Raw genomic sequence first — 11,787 nt, forward strand, 5'->3', positions numbered from 1 at the left:
TTCCACTCATGTTCACATTCCCAAAACCTGAAAGTCAAAATAATCCCATTGTACTACAGGTGGGGAAGCAAAGGTCCCGAATTGCAGCTATACCAAAGAACCCTGGGTGAATCTCAGCACCTAAGTTGTTCACGAAATGATTGTACCTATCACATGGTAGCCTGGTTTTTTTTAATCACATGGTAGTACACCGTGGATAATCTTTTCATCTCCTGAAAACAGTAGCCGTCAAAAGGAAGAATATCCCCTTTAGATTGCTACTAATGTGTTCATGATTTGTAAACAGAATCCATCTAGTGTTTGCAGAGAACGGAAGAATCGTGATTTTATACTATTTTAGCTATTTTTAAAATGTTTACGTTCAGTTCTCATATACTCTAATAACTGTAAGGGTTTTTTAGTCAAAATATGTGATTAAAACTTTCCAAATAAATAAATAAATAAATAAATAGATGAATGTTAAAGTGAATCTTCCAGAGGTATCAGACCCTCCAAGTGTCCCTATTTTCCAGAGACATTCCCATATTTACAGATGCTGTCCTGGTTTCTGATTTGTCTTACAACATCCCTATTTTCATCAGAGAAATGTTATAGGGCATGGTAGGACTTCCCTATTTTCATTGGAGAAATGTTGGATGGTATGGAGCAGGCATAGGCAAACTCAGCCCTCAAGATGTTTTGGAGACTACAATTCCCATCATCCCTGACCACTGGTCCTGCTAGCTAGGGATCATGGGAGTTGTAGGCCAAAAACATCTGGAGGGCCAAGTTTGCCTATGCCTGGTATGGAACTATGTGACCACCTGAGCCAAGGTGATAAGTAACTATACAACCATTAGAAGACATCTGAAGGCAACCCTGTATTGTTTTATTATATCTCTATATATGTTGGAAGCTGCCCAGTGTAGCTGGGCAACCCAGTCAGATAGGCGGGGTATGATGATGATGATGATGATGGAATAGGCTGTCCCTATTTTCGCTTGAGAAATGTTGGAGGCTATGAGTTATCCTTCTGGTCATGTTAAGAATATCTGGATAAGGTGGTGAAAGGAGTTTCAGCCAAAAGGGGACACCAACATGGCACCACTTAAAAGTCTCAGCTTTTCAAAAATCCACAGTACGCAAGAGGCCATTTGCTTTTCCTGCTCAGTTTCTGTTCAAACTGGCTCAGCTTCTTAAACACACCCACTTTTCACGGGGTGCCAGGATTTGATGCTCATTGCCTCCTCTGTTCTTAACTAAGGAGAGATGCACAGAGCTTCTCTCTGCAAGCGAACATGGTGGTGGATAATGTAGTTGCCTCCCCGCACCCCCATTGATGATATGGTTGGTGTTAGTCAGCGATGCCTGCACTATTTTGTGGTTCTGTTGTTTTTCACCTGCTCTTTTTGATGTGGCGGCCATTTTATATTATATTTTATATTATATTATGCCACATTCCCATGGCAGCCATCCATGGCAGCCATTTTGTTATGGCATGCCCCCCCCATGGCAGCCATTTTGTGACTGGAACCCACGGCACTTCCTCAAAATTCCAAATGTGCCCACTGGTCCACAAAAGGCTGGCAACCCCTGACCTAGCCAATCAGAAGACCTCTAGCCATTCTGGATGAATTCCTAGCCAGAAACGAAAGTAAATTATTTTAGCCAGAAACAAAAGTACAGTGGTGCCTCGCAAGACGAAATTAATTCGTTCCGCGAGTCTCTTTGTCTAGCGGTTTTTTCGTCTTGCGAAGCAACCCTATTAGCGGATTAGCGGATTAGCGCTATTAGCGGTTTAGCGGCTATTAGCGGCTATTAGCGGCTATTAAAGGCTTAAGGGATTAGCGGATTAGCTGCTAAAAGGCTATTAGCGGTTTAGCAGCTTAGAAAAAGGGGGTGGGGAGCAGAAAAAAATCTCAAGACTCGCAAGACATTTTCGTCTTGCGAAGCAAGCCCATAGGGAAATTCGTCCTGCGAAGCGCATCGAAAAACGGAAAACCCTTTCGTCTAGCGGGTTTTCCGTCTTGCGAGGCATTCGTCTTGCAGGGGTACCACTGTAAAACGATGGCTTCCAGGTATAGCCAGGAGAGAAGAAAATCCATGACTTTTCCCAATTTAAGAGTGCAATCTTATGCACTGTTAAGTACTGTTCAGATATGTGGAGCTATGGGTTTCAAATACATAAAGCGACCTATGCAGGCAGTGCAGGGTTTCACCTCAAGCAGTAAGATGTGATGTGCACCCCTTGGACCTATAAGAACATATGGGACTATCCCTGCCCCCCTTGATGCTTGGTATGGGCAACAGCCATTTTCATTCCTTGGGCACCTTTATAGAAACAGAAAGTGCATCTCATTTTCCTCCTGTATCTCATTTTTAGTGTTGTTTCTTTGGCTGCACCACACCCATGCTACTTATTACCCACCAAAATGCACACCCTGCCTGCAATTCCCAGTTAAAAAGGACCTTGGAACTTATCAACCTGTAACATGTACCCATTTACCTAGGAGTAAGCACCACTGAACACAATGCAACTTACATCTAAGAGGAGAGATTTAGGTTTGCTCTTTTAATTTGGAAGCTGCTTTAGGGGCCCTTTTTAGAACCCAAGGGAAGGCATACATTCTCTCTCCTCTGTTTTCTGGTTTAATTTTTGAATCTTCTGATTTCTTTGTATCCATTGTCCCCTTAAAAAAACCCGAAAACCTCTTTATCTTAGATAGGGCTCTGTCTCTTTTAGCTATCCTACAGCATATGAGAAAGGTTGTTATTAACAATAATCACCTTGGTATTTTCTTTTTATATTGGAAACTGGATAAATAACTTACCCTTTGCTTTTATCTTTAAGGTGTTGAGGTAATATTTTATAGTCTGGCTGGCTGGAACTTTAGATCCCTTTTCTACACACACACACACACACACACACACACACACTTTGGTCATGATGGAAGTGAAAGAGAACAGAATCGACGCCCATCTCTGTTTCGTTCTCAGCTGCACCAGCCACATGTTCCCTTTTACTCATTTCTGGTCCAGCTCTCATGTCACCTGTTGGAAGAAAACAATCAGCCTGCCTTTGTAATGACAGGTCACGTCTTTGAAGCCATTTGAATTGCAGCTTCTTACCTTAGGCCTGTGCCAGAAGCCCCCATTCAGACCAGTCGGCAGGCATCAGTAGCTGGCTTTCCTATACTCCAAAGCTTCAAATTAAATTGCTGTTGAGGCTCCGTGACATAAATTAAGAACAGAAAAACCAGTTTCATGCTCCCAGCTCTGAAGGAATCAGCAAACGGTTTCTGGTTTTTGGCAGCCTGCTGTTTGCAACTTAGGGGGAGGGGGAGGGGGAAGGGAGGGGGGAAGTGGTAGCAAAGCAAACCACACATCCACCTTGTGTTTTATAACCCCCGTACAGACTAAGACATCTTGTAGGCACATGCCTGAATATTATTATTGGTGGCTCAGCTCCCGCAACTATGGCACAGCCCTCTAGCGCCAGCTGCCCCCAGGGGCTGCTTGAAAAGTAGCAAGAGATGTCAGCTAATGGAATTTTGACTGCAGCTAATAATACCTGGATTTTGAGTTTGGCTGCAGACCTGCCAAGGTGCCAGTGAAGTCAGCTCTGGCAAACATGATGGCCCTGCAATTACCGTCTTTTTGAGGGGCTCGGAAAGCAGTGCGCATTTTCATCTCTGCTCCCGTGGCGTTATCTACAAAGCAGAACAGCTGTTGACTGGCGTGACAGAGTTTTGCAACGTGTCCATCTGCGGAGACAAAATTTTCTTGTCTTGTTCCAAGCAGGCACTGGGACGCATCCAGGGAACCTATAACTGACATGCCCCATTAGTCAAAGAACATCCCACTAAAATTAGCAACAGCTTTTCATCCCCCAAGGCCTTGTGGCTTGGTCCATATGTACAACACACACACACAATCCCCCCTCCCTCTTTCTCTTCTTGGCATCCAACCTCCTTTTTCCGGTACTTTGGTTCAGGCCATCATGAGCCCAGCAGCAGGTGGCTTTTGTTGCTCTACAGCTCATATCCTTGACAGTTACTGCATTTACACTAGATTCCTAGATTCAAACATTCACCAAAACACTGCCAGCGTCGGCCAATAAACAGAGTAGCATTTAATAACAATCTGGCTTCTTGAAGGAACACTGTGTTGCTGAGTTTGAACTATATCAGCGGGACATATTAAAAAGCCAGCTACTAGGTTGTTTGAGTATCTTTCCTCCCTTCTGGTTTTGAACTTAATTAGAATAAGCTTATCGGGGTGCAACCTCTTCAGGAAGAGGCTGTCAAAAGTGAAGAGGAACAATGCTGGGAGGAACAAGCAAACGTTACTGGAACAGCTGCTTACAAAAGCAGGCATTGCCCAGGAAACAAAGTCCAGCATTACCACACTCCAGGGGCCAGAAAGAGAGGCAGGAGGTTTTCTATATGTGTATACCTTAAGCCCCATCCCTGACAATATATATATAAGCAAGTTTCCTGTTTAGTTATGTAGAATGTGCAAATGCTAATAGAAACTTTCGGAGTAGAGAACTAAGGTGAAAAGTATTCAAAGCAAGAGTCCATGCCACAACTCTTTTAATCTTTCTGTTAAAATTGTTACACCTATTTCATGATAAAGGCCACAGTCCTGTAGACACTTATGTGAGTGTGAAACAACGTGCCTTACTTCTGAGGAGACCTGTCTAGGGTTGCAGTGTAAGCGAGTTAGTTTTAAAAAGCACAAAGACACTTCAAGGAAGTCTGTGACTAAACATGGTGCTGAAGTGAGGCCCTCCATATTGCATGTTGTATTGAGTCCATTTCTTGAGGCAACGTCTCTCATGCATAGTTTAGAAGTGAAGAAATTGCTTGCGATGCCACGTTATCTTCCACTTTTGTCTCGGGACACCATTATCTGTTGGACACACATGAAGTCTACCCAACATTTGAAGTTATTCAGCCATTCGAAAGGGAAAACGTCAACTGTTAATCACGGGCATTCCTCGTAGAAACCGTTGCCATATAAATTTGTTACAATCTTGGCTTTGGGAGACTATAATTTACAGTTGGGTGTCTGGCAAGAACAAAGTGCATGTTCATACACACAGTAGGGAGGACCAGTGGGGAGGGGAAGGAAGACATGCAAAGAGCAGTCCCCAGAATAAACACATTCCAGGTTTCAAGTCCGGCTCTGTCAGCTTGGACATCCAATGTGGAGTACACAGAGACAGAGCACTCTCTGTCCATGCTACAGCTGTCTGGTGTCTGAAGTTAAGTCCCATGAATAACATACGCTCCCACGGTATTGGCTCAGGAAGAAATAAATGGATTTTTTCCCCACGCGCAGCCTTAGAAGATAGTCGCGAGGCATGATATACTCTGGTGACTCTGCAATGACCCTTTCTCCGGTCATCGTAAGACATTTTATGACTTAGAATCACAAGCACTGGATAGAGGCTTATAACTTGATTATTGTGGTCTTTACGTGAAGATTCCTCACGTTCTGTGGAAGGGAGAGTGCAGCATGAGTTGCGAGCTCAGAAGGCCCCTGATTTAAACCAAAAGTTAAGTGGCTCGAGAAAGAAAATTCTACCTTTCCCACAATACTAGAATTTGGTGTCACCCAATTTCAGGGCAGCAAAAAGTAAGTCCTTCAAGTAGAACACAATTCAATTATGATATTTTATTACCTCAGGAAGTAAAGATAGCCACTAGCATTGATGGCTTAATTTTGTTGTTGTTGTTGCTGCTGATCTTCTTCATGAGAGATTAGGTCCATTAATGACGAAAAGAGAAAGCTCCCATGTTCAGAAAATGTATATCCACTCGGACCTTAAGGTTGTCTTCAAAAGTCCTTCTTTCAGTACCCCTGACAAGCAAGTTGAGGAATCTCTCAAGAAGAGCATTCTGATAATGGAATGTCCATACCAAAGAGGCTCCCCTGATGTCTGTATTCTTCTTGGCATCAGCTGAAGACTTTACTCCTAGGTTGCTGGGGAATGCCTCCAAGAATCATAATCTTCAATCAGTTAATCGTGCCTTCTCCGTGTGTTGGAAATAAAAAAGTGGGCTAAATAGTTCTTTGGCCTTCCTCCATGAGGCAGCCCTTATATTTTTAATATTGCTTCAACCACAAAGCTACTAGGTGCTTTTAGGTGATGTCCTTTCTCTCAGCCACTCTCTGGAATATGTAAAATTAGAAATATTATTCTAAACTCACTGTTCTTACTCTACCATTCCCAGAAGCAAGAATCCATTTCAGGTCATCAGAAGTCAACATTTGGCCGAACAAACATTTAGGGAAAATACACACCTCTGAGCAATCTCAGAGAAGTAATGGCCTCGATGTTCTATTACTGTCCAAGTTAGACTGAAAAGCAGAACCATTTAGTCTGCAGTATGAGATGGAATAAGTGCATTAACTGCAGCTGAATGTGTCCAGCATTTCAGTCTGAGACAGTCTCCATTACTGACAGGCCTCACCTGGCACATTTCCCCCCCCCCCCTTCCCTCTCAAGTGATTAGGTACTTAGTTCAGCCACCTCATCCAAATTAATCTCATTCAGTCTGATATCTCATTGGTATTTGACTCCATTTTCAGCTCTAAAATAATCCAGGACATTTTTGTTTTGTTTTTGCTGGACACGAACCATTTTCTCACTTGATTCATTATCGTCCTGCCGCTCTAATTAATGTTCCTCTCAGAGATATGAAGTTGTCCTTCTGAGGAATTTCTCTCAGTTTCTGAATTATCTTTATTACCTCACATTGGTGGGTGGGTGTCTTTCCCTTTCCCCGCCACCATTACAGCTCCCTGGGGAATCAGGGCTGTTACAAACATTTATAGCCTCTTCTTCTCAGAATCGAAAGAATTTGATTTAAGTAGACTTTGAATCAGAGACTCTCTGCGATCGCACTTCTTATAAACATAGTCCATACTGCAATATTTCAGTCACGGGATTACTCATGCTCAGACATTTCAGTCTTCATCCAGAAACTCCCAGACAGCTCCCACTAGTTCATGTTCCAAGCCAATGCTTTGAGTGTAAGTGTTGGCATTTAAAAACAAGACACATGATTTTAAAGAAGCACAAAGGCTGCACACTATTAGTTTGTTAGCATAACTTGCTTGCCACGTCCCATTCCATGTCAGATATAATGCCTTTCAGATTTACAGCAATAAGTAGCCAATTGCTACTTGTTCAGCACCGTTAATTGACAACTTTGATGATGATGATGATGATTAATAATAATAATAATAATAATAATAATAATAATAATAAATTTTTATTTATATCCTGCCCTCCCCAGCCACAGCCAGGCTCAGAGCGGCTAACAACAGTAAAAATATCACAGTTTACATTAAATCACAGTCAATTAATTCTAAAATCAATTCAGAATCAAATTAATGGGCTAGAGTTCTATGAGGATTACAGAAGGAGAGAGGGGGTCAGGCTGTGCCTTGGCCAAAGGCCTGGTGGAACAGCTGTGTCTTGCAGGCCCTGCGGAAAGATGTCAAGTCCCGCAGGGCCATAGTCTCTTGTGATGGAGCGTTCCACCAGATCGGGGCCATGGCCAAAAAAGCCCTGGCCCTGGTTGAGGCCAGCCTAGCCTCCCTGTGGCCCAGGATCTCCAAGATGTTTTTATTTGAAGACCATAACGGTCTCCGTGGGACATACCAGGAGAGGCGGTCCCATATGTATGAGGGACCTAGGTTTGCCAGACCTCCGGGACTAACCTGGAGTTTCTAGGTTTGCCTGGGCCTCTCCAGGTAGCAGGGAGAGGGCTCGCGAGGTGGGCAAACGTTAAAATTATTAAGAAGACTATGTAGGCAGCTTGCAAGCTTCAGTCTGGCAGGAAGTGGCTGCAAATTACTGTATAGCTTATTGACATGCGGTGCCCTAACCTGCTCCCACTTCCTCTCTTCCAGTTAACCCCCATTTCCAGGACTCAGTGGTGGGAGGGAGCTCAGAAGACTCACCAGGGTCTTCCATATCACCAGGGCATGACATCACCCCAACTTCTCAGATTTGGACCCTTAAATCTAAGGGTCTGGGATGTTTCTGACTTGGCAACCCTACTTTGATAAGAGCTACCTGCAGAACACTTCTGATGTTATCCCTTTTGAAAGTCTAGTGGGTGTTCTAATGTTACAACTTCAATTTGTAGAAAGCAACTACAGGCAGAGTCAATGCACAGGGTCCTTAGCATGGAAGCCACCCTGAGTTTATCCCTGCAGTGTTTGCATGATACACTTACCTTGTCTAAGGGCACCCTAAAAAATAGTAGGAAGCCAGTGTTTCCCAGGGCAGGGTAGCTTGCAATCTTTCCACATGAGTATGCTTTTCCCTTTGCCAAAGATGGTCAAAGTAGTGATGCTTCAAGAATGTGATCCTTTCTGAATTTATGCGATCAGAAGCTGTTTGGCTAATGTGCAGGTGTGAATTCACCATCCATCTGATTCTGCACTTATCCAAATGTTGCAACACAGTTGTCAGCAGTTTAAACATACAGCAGAACCTCGGTTTTCAAACTTAATTCATTCTGGAAGACCGTTCGGCTTCCAAAAAGTTCAAAACCCACTGGTCAATACGCTGGCTGCAAAGTCAGTGGGAGGGGGGAATGAAAAATGCACTTCGGAAGCCATTCAGCTTCCAAAAATCATTCAAAAACAGAAGAATTCACTTCCAGGTTGTCAGCGTTTGGGTTCCAAATTGTTCGGCTTCCAAAGCGTTCAACAACCGAGGTTCCACTGTATCAAAATGCACATCTGAATGCTATTTGAGAGAAAGCACATATAAAATATCCATTAAAGTCCACATTTACATATGTAACTTGTGGGGATTTTGAAAATTGCAGATTCATGCAGAAACAGATTTAAATGGAGTTTTGGGTACAAAACATGCAATTGTCGCATGGACCAATGATAGATTTGCTCATCTGGATGCAAAAGTCACCATGGGGGGAGCTGTTTCTTCTACTTTTGACTCATATCTCACAAGAAAGTGAATAAGGAGGTTACACCTTAAGGAAGGAGTATTCCAAATGTCAAGGAATCACTTCCATGGCAGCTTGAAGTATGCTCTGAAATGCAACAAATAGGATAGATTTCAATCTATTGCAACCCATACCTGCACCACCAAGCCAGACGTAGCAATCAGAGGCAAGGATTATATCAGCCCATCAGGAGTGAGTGCTTGACAGTGAACGCACTCTCACAAACATTTTGCAGTCCCAGGCGGGTAGCAAAAATAGAGGGTGGTATCCAACATTTTTTCTCTGTTGACAGAAGGAGCCTCTACTTGTGTCATGAGAGCTGCATCCAAGAATGAGTCTCTCCATAAGCTCAACTCTCCTTTCATGAATGGAAGCTCCCTCGCAGAGCAAAAATGCGGGATACCACCCAGAGTTTTTATCAAGCCCTCCATCTACGGCTGATGAGTTGTGATAGGTTTGAGGAATTACAAGTCCTTCAGACTGTGTTTTGGGCAAACAGAGGCCTACTGCCCATTGAAGCATTTGCAGGGGAGTACAATTTTTTGACGTTTATAAAATAAAATAATGGCTTTCATGGATAGGGAGAGACATTTGCTCAGAATGGGGGGGGGGTTCAGAACGTTTGTTAAAATGAAACCTTTGAATGGAATTCCTGAATAGCAATAGACAGCACTGACCTCTCCAGATTTCCTTCTGTGGGGTCTTCCCTGGCATATTTGTATCTTCCCAAAGGAGCCTCCCTTGAAAGCATTGCCCAGAAAGTATTTGGCTTTGAACTTTCCTTTTGATCTCTTGCAGATTACTTTTCTTATGCATTCAGCCAAAGGTAAAAACCAACACAAGTCCCTTATGACGGATATATGCAAAGAATGTGGACGGCTGAGAAAGCAGTGCTAATTACAGATGCATACTGACAGGATGGAGAGGGCTGGCTGCCACCCAACCCTCCCCAAAATGAAAGCTGGTTGAAAACCCGAGTCTTCTTTTGCATGGGCTACCTATGTGTTTTCAGTATTTCCCCCCCCAGAAAACGCAGCACCATATTCTCACCTCGGACTTAGCACCAATACTGCGCAGTACTGGAATGCCAAGCAGAAATGTGATAACAGACAGGTGTCCTCTGTTGGATACTGGGAACCTTGCAAGTAGGAAACCTGGATGCTGTGATTTATGTGAGAAGCTTGGATCCTGGGATTTCAAAGTGTTCTCCGTACTGCAAAGCTAAATAGCTTGATATGATGCCAGTTTCTGGAAAACACGGCTGGGCAGGGGGCGGCAGAGGAAGTGCTGTTGTGCTCACATCATATTTTTGGGTTTCCCACAGGAATCTGGTTGGCCACTGTGAAAGCAGGATGCGGGCCTAGGTGGGCCATTGGCCTGATACAGCAGGCTCATAGCTGTCAACGTTTCCCTTTTTTAAGGGAAATTCCCTTATTCTGAATAGGATTCCTCACAAGAAAAGGGAAAAGTTGACAGCTATGAGCAGGCTCTTCTTATTTTCTTATAATATTACACGCATAGTATAACTTAAGATTTTATTGGGGGGGAGGAATTGAAATCTGTCCAGCAGAATTTTCTGTTTTGCCGTTTCATTTTGCAATTTTGAATTTAAATGTTACACTAAGCTAAACCGTCAGAGGGTCAGAACTAGGCTTGCCTTACGTCAGGAAAATTCCTGACATATCCTGTTTTCCGGGTGTAAAAATGGTGCCACGAGGGAATTTTGCCACAGCAGGAAAACGTCAGGGGAAACCCAGATATATGGCAATGCGATAGAAAAAGCAGTGGAAACAGCTCCAAAAGCTCAACAATTTGGGTTTGTTCCCCAAAAAAGCTCAGCAATTTTGGTGGGCTTCTAAATAAGCTCAAAAATTTTGTGGCTGTCAAGAACTAGTGGCTAGTTGCCATATTCCAAAAAGTAAAATTATAACACCATCTCCTTTTGTTGGGATACAACAAAAGTGCAATAGAAAATATAATACCATCACCATATTTTTATGGATACTTTTGTTGCTTTTATTCTTACATGTTATGTCCACCCTGCCATATCTCTATCAAACTGCAATTTTTAAATATATATTTTTTTCATTTTTTCTTTGAATCACTTTATTTCATTATAATTGAAAACTTTTCAACAAAATATTAATACCAAAGAAGTTACCATGTTTGTAAAACAGTTTGTTAGAAAATCCAAAGATCAAAGGCCAGAATATTAAAAATTGAAATTGAAAAAGTGTGAATTATAAATTTGTAAATAAATAAAAACAGTACAAAGATCACAACAGCAGAAGATCCCAGGTACAGTGGCTGGTTATATCTGTTTGTGTATGATACAGATATAGATGATACAGATATGTACCTTCCTTCCAAGGTGTTCTGTGTCATATGATATGAAATGGATGTGGGTCCTGAAATTACTTTTTTTCTGGTAGGACCCATAGTTTGGTGGTAACATGTGCAATTCACGTGCAGAAGAGCCCAAGTTCCCTGATAGTTTTCAGATTCAGTGACACTGTCTGGCAGAAGAAAAGAGAGCACTGACTTTCTAGTTGTGGCATAGAGAAGACTTTACTATATCTATCCATCCAACCAATCATCTATCCATCCATCCATCCAAATAGGTAGTTCCCAACATTCTCTTTGTTGGCCCGTTTCCTAACACTTTGTCCCAATGCTGCAATATGCCACGAAAGCTCTCCCCATTCATAGAATCATAAAATCATAGAATTGGAAGAGACCACAAGGGCCATCGAGTCCAACCCCCTGCCAAGCAGGAAACACCATCAGAGCACTCCTGACATATGGTTGTCAA

Source organism: Podarcis tiliguerta (genome assembly GCF_965153285.1).
Source record: "Podarcis tiliguerta genome assembly, chromosome: 3".
Classification (NCBI taxonomy): domain Eukaryota; kingdom Metazoa; phylum Chordata; class Lepidosauria; order Squamata; family Lacertidae; genus Podarcis; species Podarcis tiliguerta.